The sequence below is a fragment of the Macaca nemestrina genome, chromosome 9 (assembly GCF_043159975.1).
Source record: "Macaca nemestrina isolate mMacNem1 chromosome 9, mMacNem.hap1, whole genome shotgun sequence".
Taxonomy (NCBI): domain Eukaryota; kingdom Metazoa; phylum Chordata; class Mammalia; order Primates; family Cercopithecidae; genus Macaca; species Macaca nemestrina.
In genome coordinates this window covers 80,983,727-80,995,558 of record NC_092133.1, presented here as the reverse complement: position 1 = coordinate 80,995,558, position 11,832 = coordinate 80,983,727, and positions in this window count along the sequence as shown.

Sequence of the window (11,832 nt, the reverse complement as noted above, 5' to 3'; positions counted from 1 at the left end):
AGCTGGGCTCCAGAACAAGCTCTACTATGGTTGTTTATTCTCCCATTTGCATGTAATTCTCAGTCTGAATTGTGCTTCTAAATAATGCATGGGTAAAAAAAAGATCGAAATGGGCAATTGGTAGTTTAAAACTGAACGATGATGAAAACACAACATATCAAATTACAACCATGATGGAAAACAGCATGGAAGTGCCTAAAGAAATCAAAAATAGAACTGCCATATGACCCAGCAATCCTTCTTCTGGGTTTATATCAAAAGGAAATGAAATCCTCCCATGTCATAAAGATATCTGGACTCCTGTGTTCATTGCAGCATTATTCACAATAGCCAAGATGTGGAAATAGCCTAAATGTCTGTTGAGGAATTAATGGATAAAGAAACTGAAACTCTAATAGACATATATATAAGGAATGAGGCCTTACCATTTGCCACATCATAGGTAAGCGTGGATGACATTATACTAAGTGAAATAGTGAAATAAGCTGCACACAGAAAGAAAAATATTGTATGATCTCATTTATATGTGGGATCTTTCAAAAAATGTTCAAATATATGGAAATAAAGAACAAAACAGTGGTTACCGGGGTGGAGAGGGAAGGAGGTTTGAAGGAAATGGGGAGATGGAGGTCAGAAGATACAAAGTAACAGATACGTAGGATGAACAAGTCTCCAGGTCTAATGTACAGCATGAGGACTATGGGTAATAAAATTATACTGTATTTGAGATTCATGCTAAATGAGTGGATTTAACTGTTCTTGACACAAAAACAAAAAATAATGGAAACTACGTAGATGACAGATGTGTTAATTTGTTTCAACAGTAACCAATTTACTATCTATATGTATACCATAATGTCATGTGGTATATCTTGAATATACAGAGTAAAATTTATATTTAAAGGCAATTTGTCATGAAACACTGATATTTTAAAATAAGAAAGTTCTCAATTCAAAGATCACAGCTTCTATCCTTTTTTAAAAAAGAACAAATTAAAAACAAAATAATCAAAGTAAGGAAATCATAAAAACTAGAGTTAAATAAGTGAAATAACTGAAGAACAACAGAGAAAAAAACTAGTGAGCATAGTACCCAATAGACAGTTTTTCAACTCACATTCCTCTCCCTCTCTGCTGTCTGACAATCCCCAGTGTCTGTCATTCCTACCTTTAGGTCTATGTGTGCTGAATGTTTAGCTCCCAGTTATAAGTGAGAACATGCAGTATTTGGCTTTCTGTTCTGGTATTAGTTCACTTAGGATTATGTCCCTCAGCTCTATCCATGTTGCTGCAAAGGACATGATTTCATTCTTTTTTATGACTGCATAGTATTTCATGGTGTACGTTGGGCACTATGTTCACTACCTGGGTCCAGTATTCCCGTGTAGCAACCCTACACATGTATTTCCTGCATCTAAGATAAAAGCTGAAATTTAAAAAATTAAAGAACAAATAATAACTCAAGCTTTCACCTTAGCAAATGACAAAAATAAGAGCACACTAAACTCAAGGCAAGTAGAAGAAAAAAAAAGACTAAAAGCTTCTTTGAAAAAGTCAGTAAAATTAATAATCTTCTAGCTAGACTGACCCGAAGAGGAAAAAGGAAGAAAACATAAATTACCAATTTTAGAAAACAGGAAGATACATCACTATATGTTTTAAAGGGGTAATAAATATTTTGACAAGTTATTGCCAATGAATCCAATGACTTAGATACAAGAGAGAAATTCCTGGAAAGACACTAGCTGCCAAAACTCACTCAAGAAGAAATAGATCATTTTAAAATTCCTATTTAAAAAAAAAATCAATTTGTAGGAATTTTTTTAAACATTCACACACACACCAAAAAAAAAAAAAAAAAAAAAAAAAAAAAAAAGAAAAACCCAAGCACTAATGATTTCATGAATTTTATCAAATCTTCAAGGATGAAATCATGAAAATTTTGCACAAACCCTTCCAGAAAATTGAAGGAAAGAGAGTACTTCCTAGCACATTCTATGAGGTCAGTAATACTCTGATACCAGATACCAGATAGAGACATTATAAGAAAAACAAAAGTTGAACACCAATATCTTCAATAAATTTATATATAAAACAACAAAAATTCAAGTAAAGCAAATACAATAATGCACAAACAGGAAAATGTGTTATGACCAAGTGAGGCTTATCAGAGGAATCCAAGGTCTATTCATATTTAATATCAATTAATGTAATTCACTATAATAACAGACTTATAAAAATTATCTCAACAGATGCAGAAAGGGCATTTGACAAGAATCAGCATTCATCCCTGATAAAAACCCTGTGCCTAGTAGGATAGAAATATTTTCAATAGGACAATGAAGTGTATTAAAAACCTACAGGTAATGTCATACTTAATGCTGAAAGACTGAAAACTTATCTAAAATTAAAAGCAAGGTAAAGATGTTCACTCTGACCACTGTTTTTCAAAATAGTGCTGAAATTTCCAGCCAGTACAATAAGACAGGAAAAGGAAATAAAAGGCACCCAAATTAGAAAGGAAAAATTAAAATTATGTCTCTCTGCAAATCTCATCTATTTGACATTATTCAGGAGGCTCTAGCTAGTGCAATAGGTCAAGAAAAAGAAATTAAATGTGTCTTGATTATAAAATAAGTAAAAATGTCTTATTTGCAAGCGACATTATGATTTATGTAGAAAATTCTGTGGAGTCTACACAAAAGCTTCTGGAACTAATAAAGGAGATACAAAATATTGCAGATTAAAAAATTACATTGCAAAAATCAATGATATTTCTATATACCAGCAACAAACATTTGGAAATTGAAACAAAATATGGCATCACTTACAATTACATCAAAAATATAACATTCTTACGGATAAATCTGGCAAAATACATGTAAACTCTGTGCACTGAAAACTACAAAATTTGATTGGAAAAATGTAAAAATTTAAATAGTAGAGATAAAAAAAACTGCCTTGGAATGGAATATTCCGTATCTTTTATTTATTTATTTATTTTTGAAACAGGGTCTCACTCTGTCACACAGCCTGAAGTGCAGTGGCACAGTAACTGCTCACTGCTGTCTCAACCTCCTGGCTCAAGCAATTCATCCACCTCAGCCTCCTGAGTAGCTGGGACTATAGGTGGGCACCACCAGACTCAGCTACATTTTTGAATGTTTTCATAGAGACAGGATTTTGCCACAATGCCCAAGGTGATCTCAAACTCCTGAGCTCAAGTGATTCACCTGCTTCATCAATATTTTTAAGATTTCAATTAGTGTTAAACAAATCTATACATTTGCTGTGTTCCAAACCAAAATCTCAGTAACCATTTACAAGTATAAATTGAAAACCTGTTGCTAAAATGTATATGAAAATGCAAAGGACATAGAATAGCAACCCCCCAAAAAACTGTAGAAAAGAGTTAGACAAGTAGACTAACAAAATATAATAGTGAGCCTATTTTTATATATATATATATATGATTTCTTAGATTCAACAAAAACACACAATCCAAAATAGAAAAACACATTAAATTTGATTTCATCAAAATTAAGAATTTCTGATCTTCAGAGAATACTGTTAACATAATAAAAGGACAAATTACACAGACTGGGAGAAAAAAAATTGCAATCACATAAAGAACCTCCTGCATAATATTGAATTGACAAATTCTGCAGGTAGACACCTGAAAAAGAACATGTAACCAAAATATACAAACTTTAATGCAGTGAAAAGGAAAGATTTCTTTAAATCTTTAAAATATAACACATACAAACAAGATTTCACTACACACCTATTAGAAAGTCTAAGATTAAAAACCTGACCATAACAATTGTTATCAAGGATGTGGAGCAATTGGAACTCTCATTCACTTCTGAATGTAAAATGTGAAACACTTTGTAAAATGGTTTGGCAGTTTCATTAAAAAATTAAACATATATCTACCATTCTGTTTCGAGGTATAATAATTTCCCAAGAGAAATTAAAGCATATGTACATAGAAAGACTTGTATATTACTGTAAATAGTAGCTTTGTTTGTGGTAGTCAACAACTGGAAACAACACAAATATCCATCCACAGCATAAAAGAATTGCTGCTCACACTTATGCCAAAATTGACCACATAATTGGAAGTAAAGCACTCCTCAGCAAATGTACAAGAACAGAAATTATAACAAACTGTCTCTCAGACCACAGTGCAATCAAACTAGAACTCAGGACTAAGAAACTCACTCAAAACTGCTCAACTACATGGAAACTGAATAACCTGCTCCTGAATGACTACTGGGTACATAACAAAATGAAGGCAGAAATAAAGATGTTCTTTGAAACCAATGAGAACAAAGATACAACATACCAGAATCTCTGGGACACATTTAAAGCAGTGTGTAGAGGGAAATTTATAGCACTAAATGCCCACAAGAGGAAGCTGGAAAGATCTAAAATTGACACTCTAACATCACAATTAAAAGAACTAGAGAAGCAAGAACAAACACATTCAAAAGCTAGCAGAAGGCAAGAAATAACTAAGATCAGAGCAGAACTGAAGGAGATAGAGACACAAAAAAAACCCTCCAAAAAATCAATGAATCCAGGTGTTGGGAAAAGATCAACAAAATTGATAGACTGCTACCAAGACTAATAAAGAAGAAAAGAGAGAAGAATCAAATAGACGCAATAAAAAACAATAAAGGGGATATCACCACCGACCCCACAGAAATACAAACTACCATCAGAGAATACTATAAACACCTCTACGCAAATAAACTAGAAAATCTAGAAGAAATGGATAATTTCCTGGACACTTACACTCTCCCAAGACTAAACCAGGAAGAAGCTGAATTCCTGAATAGACCAATAGTAGGCTCTGAAATTGAGGCAATAATTAATAGCCTACCAACCAAAAAAAGTCCAGGACCAGATGGATTCACAGCTGAATTCTACCAGAGGTACAAAGAAGAGCTGGTACCATTCCTTCTGAAATTATTCCAATCAATAGAAAAAGAGGGAATCCTCCCTAACTCATTTTATGAGGCCAATGTCATCCTGATACCAAGCCTGGCAGAGACACAACAAAAAAAGGGAATTTTAGACCAATATCCCTGATGAACATTGATGCAAAAATCCTCAATAAAATGCTGGCAAACCGGATCCAGCAGCACATCAAAAACTTATCCACCATGATCAAGATGGCTTCATCCCTGGGATGCAAGGCTGGTTCAACATATGCAAATCAATAAATGTAATCCAGCATATAAACAGAACCAAAGACAAAAACCACGTGATTATCTCAATAGATGCAGAAAAGGCCTTTGACAAAATTCAACAGTCCTTCATGCTAAAAACGCTCAATAAATTCGGTATTGATGGAACGTATCTCAAAATAATAAGAGCTATTTATGACAAACCCACAGCCAATATCATACTGAATGGGCAAAAACTGGAAAAATTCCCTTTGAAAACTGGCACAAGACAGGGATGCCCTCTCTCACCACTCCTATTCAACATAGTGTTGGAAGTTCTGGCTAGGGCAATCAGGCAAGAGAAAGAAATCAAGGGTATTCGGTTAGGAAAAGAAGAAGTCAAATTGTCCCTGTTTGCAGATGACATGATTGTATATTTAGAAAACCCCATTGTCTCAGCCCAAAATCTCCTTAAGCTGATAAGCAACTTCAGCAAAGTCTCAGGATACAAAATTAATGTGCAAAAATCACAAGCATTCGTATACACCAGTAACAGACAAACAGAGAGCCAAATCATGAATGAACTTCCATTCACAATTGCTTCAAAGAGAATGAAATACCTAGGAATCCAACTTACTAGGGATGTAAAGGACCTCTTCAAGGAGAACTACAAACCACTGCTCGGTGAAATAAAAGAGGACACAAACAAATGGAAGAACATACCATGCTCATGGATAGGAAGAATCAATATCATGAAAATGGCCATACTGCCCAAGGTAATTTATAGATTCAATGCCATCCCCATCAAGCTACCAATAAGTTTCTTCACAGAATTGGAAAAAACTGCTTTAAAGTTCATATGGAACCAAAAAAGAGCCTGCATTGCCAAGACAATCCTATGTCAAAAGAACAAAGCTGGAGGCATCACGCTACCTGACTTCAAACTATACTACAAGGTTACAGTAACCATAACAGCATGGTACTGGTACCAAAACAGAGATATAGACCAATGGAACAGAACAGAGTCCTCAGAAATAATACCACACATCTACAGCCATCTGATCTTTGACAAACCTGAGAGAAACAAGAAATGGGGAAAGGATTCCCTATTTAATAAATGGTGCTGGGAAAATTGGCTAGCCATAAGTAGAAAGCTGAAACTGGATCCTTTCCTTACTCCTTATACGAAAATTAATTCAAGATGGATTAAAGACTTAAATGTTAGACCTAAAACCATAAAAACCCTAGAAGAAAACCTAGATAATACCATTCAGGACATAGGCATGGGCAAGGACTTCATGTCTAAAACACCAAAAGCAATGGCAACAAAAGCCAAAATTGACAAATGGGATCTAATTAAACTAAAGAGCTTCTGTACAGCAAAAGAAACTACCATCAGAGTGAACCGGCAACCTATAGAACGGGAGAAAATTTTTGCAATCTACTCATCTGACAAAGGGCTAATATCCAGAACCTACAAAGAACTCAAACAAATTTACAAGAAAAAAACAAACAACCCCATCAAAAAGTGGGCAAAGGATATGAACAGACAGTTCTCAAAAGAAGACATTCATACAGCCATCAGACACATGAAAAAATGCTCATCATCACTGGCCATCAGAGAAATGCAAATCAAAACCACAATGAGATACCATCTCACACCAGTTAGAATGGCAATCATTAAAAAGTCAGGAAACAACAGGTGCTGGAGAGGATGTGGAGAAATAGGAACGCTTTTACACTGTTGGTGGGGTTGTAAACTAGTTCAACCATTATGGAAAACAGTATGGCGATTCCTCAAGGATCTAGAACTAGAAGTACCATATGACCCAGCCATCCCATTACTGGGTATATACCCAAACGATTATAAATCATGCTGCTATAAAGGCACATGCACACATATGTTTATTGTGGCACTATTCACAATAGCAAAGACTTGGAATCAACCCAAATGTCCATCAGTGACAGACTGGATTAAGAAAATGTGGCACATATACACCATGGAATGCTATGCAGCCATAAAAAAGGATGAGTTTGTGTCCTTTGTAGGGACATGGATGCAGCTGGAAACCATCATTCTCAGCAAGCTATCACAAGAACAGAAAACCAAACACCACATGTTCTCACTCATAAGTGGGAACTGAACAATGAGATCACTTGGACTCGGGAAGGGGAACATCATACACCGGGGCCTATCATGGGAAGGGGGTAGGGGGGAGGGATTGCATTGGGAGTTATACCTGATGTAAATGACGAGTTGATGGGTGCAGGATGCCAACATGGCACAAGTATACATATGTAGCAAACCTGCACGTTATCCACATATACCCTAGAACTTAAAGTATAATAATAAAAAAAAAGAATTGCTGTATGTCCATATGATGGAATTCTACTCAACAATAAAAATGGGTGAAAAAACTACTAATATACTACACAATGACACAGATGTATCTCAAAATAATTATGGTTAGTGAAAGAACCCAGATAAAAAACAGTGCATACTATATCATTCCATTTATATGAAATTCCAGAAAATGCAGAGTAATTCACAGTAGCAGGAAGTAGTAGTTCAGTACTTGCCTGGGGATAGGGAGTTGGAAAGGCAGAGGATGAAACGACAAACAGGCAGAAGGCAATCTTTAGGTTTGATGGATATGTTCATTATCCTGATTGCAAAATGGTTTCTGGATGGTTTCATAGATATATACTTACATGCACTTACCAATTTGTATACTTTTTATATGTGTAGTTTATTATAAATCAAGTATACTTCAATAAAGCTGTTAAAAAGTTTGAAAATGAAATACCACTCATGATGATATTGTAAATGTAAATAATAGAGGGAATTTAAGTCACAATATAACTATCTGCTGGGAAAAGGCAATCTGCACCTACAGTGATTTAGTCAAAGTGGCTAATAAGTAAAATATGACTAGAAAATACAAAGACAAACATCTGAAATTTGGATTTATTGAACCAAGCACTATTAATTCCTAGAGCTTAGTGTGTTATTCTGCCTCTGGAAACAGATTTTGAATTTGTGGACAGAGAACACACATACATAAACTCATATACCTATATAAATCCCTAACTTCCATGCCAAAGGATATAAATCTTAACAGAAGCATAGTAGTGGCCCCAGGTCAGAAACAGGCACAGCCTGTCACTGTGGGATCTTGAAAAAAAAATTATAAATTTCATGATTTCCTGCTTCGTGAACCCTGTTAAGCAAGAATTGCAATTGCAAAGGCACAACCTCTTTATCAAGGGTAGAAAGTAGAGTTAGCAGCAGCAGTCCCTAGCACTTTCCGTTCTCCAGCTCCCCAGGGATCCAGAAATACCATCTTATGGCTATGAGGAAACTTCGTCTAATAGCGGCACAAAGTCATTAATGTTTTAGGTTCGTTTTCGAGGAAGGTACAATGTCTTATTTGAAAAAATAATAATAATGCTTAATGTCCCAAAATTAGTCAAGTAAAACTCTTAGGAGATCACAAGTAAAGAGACATTTTTCAAGACTGTATATTATATAAAGACAAAAGATACAAACAATACAATTTATTGATAAGACTCTTGAAATTAACACGGGATTAATGACTCATATGCTCACAGAAAATCAGAACAGGCTTTGGGTAAATTTTCTGTAACAAATAAAATCACACAATATCAATCACTATCATGTGTGCATGAAAGAGGAAATGCCTCACACTATTGGATGAAACTGACAACTTTCAAAAGATGAATGGGTTCTAGGTATGTGTGTGTAATACTTATAATGGAAAAATGCTTGATAAATATTTGTGTTCTTTCAGAAGAGATAGTTGTTTTATTAAATGATTCTTTTTATGAAAAAAATATAGATAGAAAAAATATCTTTGGCATAGCATTGTGAAATTTGAAAGTACAAATCTTCTGTTCCTCAAGAAAATTAGAAAATATTATAATAAAATCACCTCTCTTTGATCAAGAAAAGTATTTTTAAATATATTGAATTTTCCTTCTAAGGAGAGAAACAGTGTCTGTAATAGGAAAATTGTAAAGAGTCTGAAGTACTTTGTTTGTTCAAGCCCTATGTTATAAATTACTTTTCTTTGCTGATAAGGAAAGCTAAGAATTCAGAATATTCATGATCCAGGAAGCTACACAAAAACCTGCCCATGAACTAATCAGGTTGAGACAAATATGTAAAACTAAAATGTGATTCTGTTCAATCATAAGTGACAAATTCCCTAAGTTGTGTTTTCCTGTCATTCAATATAAAGAGATAAGTATTTTCTTGTCAATTTTACTAATTAATACAGTTACATCTACAATGCAATCTTTATCTTTCAGTCTTGAGAGAATTGTTAGGAATCACAAAAACGTCTTCAGAGGAAAAGCAGAGCGTGAGTTCAGGAAGGGCCTGTTCTATTTATCTCTCCTTTCATTTGTATTGCAAAACCATCGCCAAGTATTTTTCTGTCTTCCTTTACTCCAAAAAGATACAAAGAGCTAGAGCAGATTCTAGTTTAGAGAATGGCCATCAGAATCAATAATCTTCCTGTTGCCAGAAAGTCAAAAACAATTAAGGGCATTCCTGACAGTATTAAAACCTAAGTATATTACAAAAATATTGCTTAGTGTTTGAAATTCCCAATGGAGCACCCCCGAAGTGTGCAAAGTCATGTGAGAATTTGCTCTTAAATACCAGTACAGTCTCACTTTGTTTTATTCTTAGAGAAGAGAAGAGTTGGGGTTGATGTTGTTTCCTGATCTTGATTCATTTTAAAGAAATTATGAATCTGATGCTTGCAAACACTGGGGTGCATGCCCTGTTGGTGTTCCACATGAAGGAATGGGCAGATACAAGATTCTCTTTTCCAGGGAAAAAGATGCCACACAAGTCTTTGAAATGAAGGATGTGACAAAGTGGCTTTTCCATGGCCCTGATAATGCCAGAGAAGAGGAGTGCTAGGACTTCAGGTGGCTCACTCAACTGGCACATCTCAGTGATAGTTATCTCAAATTGTCTGAACCTAGCATATCACGGCTGAAATAGCTTATGTTAGTTAAACGTGGAGAATGAAATTTCCAGGAATTCCTAAGATAACCAAAATGTGGTATAAGTCATTCACTAAGGGTCTGATTATCCCTCAAATATTTGAATGCCTTTTTTCCTAAGGTAGGGGAAGAGAATGAGCGATGTCATTTTTGTAAATTACATGGAAATTTTCTGCAGTAGAATATGACAGAATATATTCCAGGGCTGAGCAAAAACAAGTGGGTTAGGAATCCATTGACCAATTCCTTCTAAACTGGAACTCTGAATTTTCCAGTATTTGAAAATAATACACTTTTCATGAAGGCACATATTATGAATGCACTTATTATGAAGGCACAGACGTTCTGGATTCAACAAATATGCTGAGGGCCCACCATTTTCTAAATCCTTCTCAATGCACTTATGACACAACAGTGAATGAAACTAATAAAAATCCCTACCCACGTGGACTTTGCATTCTACTGTGAGAAGGGGAGAGGGGGATCGAAAGGAGACAAACAATAAGCACAGTAAATAAGTGAAGAAATAGTAAGTTAGAAAGTGACAATTTCTATGGTTTAAAAAAAAAAAAAAAAAACAATAAAAATCAAACAAGGTACCAGCAATGAAGGATGTCTGCCAAAGAAGGGTGGTGGGGAGGGTGGATGCAGGTTGCAATTTAAAATAGGGTGATCTGAGCAGGGCACATTAAGAAGGTGACCTCTGAGTAAAGACAAGAAGGAGGTAAGGGAGGTAAATGTGCACATAACAGAGGGAAAGCAGAGGATACGACCAATGCAAAGACAATTAGGAGCCTGTCTGAGGGCTTCAGGGGCCAGGGACGTGGAGTGGAACCACTGAGCCTGAAGGCTTCAGGTCTGAGAGGTCACTAAGACTGGATCATCTAGTCCTTCATAAGGACACTGGTTTTAAATGAGAATGAAATAGTGTCATTGCAAGGTTTTTAAAGGGCGGCATGACTGGTTTAGGTATTATTGTAGGATCAACAGGTTTGTATGCCTGCTATGCAGTAACAGATCAATTACGCTGAGACAGCAGGATTTACAGGAGAGAGAGGGTTTAATGATTGCAGGGTACTGAGCAAGGAGACGGGAGGAGACCCTCAAATCCATCTCCCCAAGAAGTTCTGGGCTGGGTTTTAAGGGGATCGTGGAAGGTGACAGGCTGGGAAATTGGGGTTATTAATTCGTCACAGCAAGGGGGTTGAAATTATCAGGACATGGAAACTGCATTCTTAGGTGAGTCAGCTCCTCGTGAGGTCCTGGAGACCAGCTGAGTCAGTAGTTTCATCAGTATGCAGGACCTGGAGGAATAGCTCAAAGATAATGTTTTATAACATTCAAATTGTTACCCATAGAACAGTTAAGAAGGAACTATAATCTAGGATCTATGTGATTCCAGGACAGGAGGCACCAAGCAACCATGAGGAAGCAGGTCAGGGCACAGGTTGACCTAGTGATTAATGCTGAGTGTGCTGCAAGTTGAGTTTAGTTTCATCTCTCCCACTCTCTTCTTCCCTGACTAATTTTATAAAGTTTATAGGGACAGTTTCAGTATTATATGAATAATTTTGGCTGTAGGATTGAAATTCTGTAGGAGGGACAGAGCAAGAGGCAA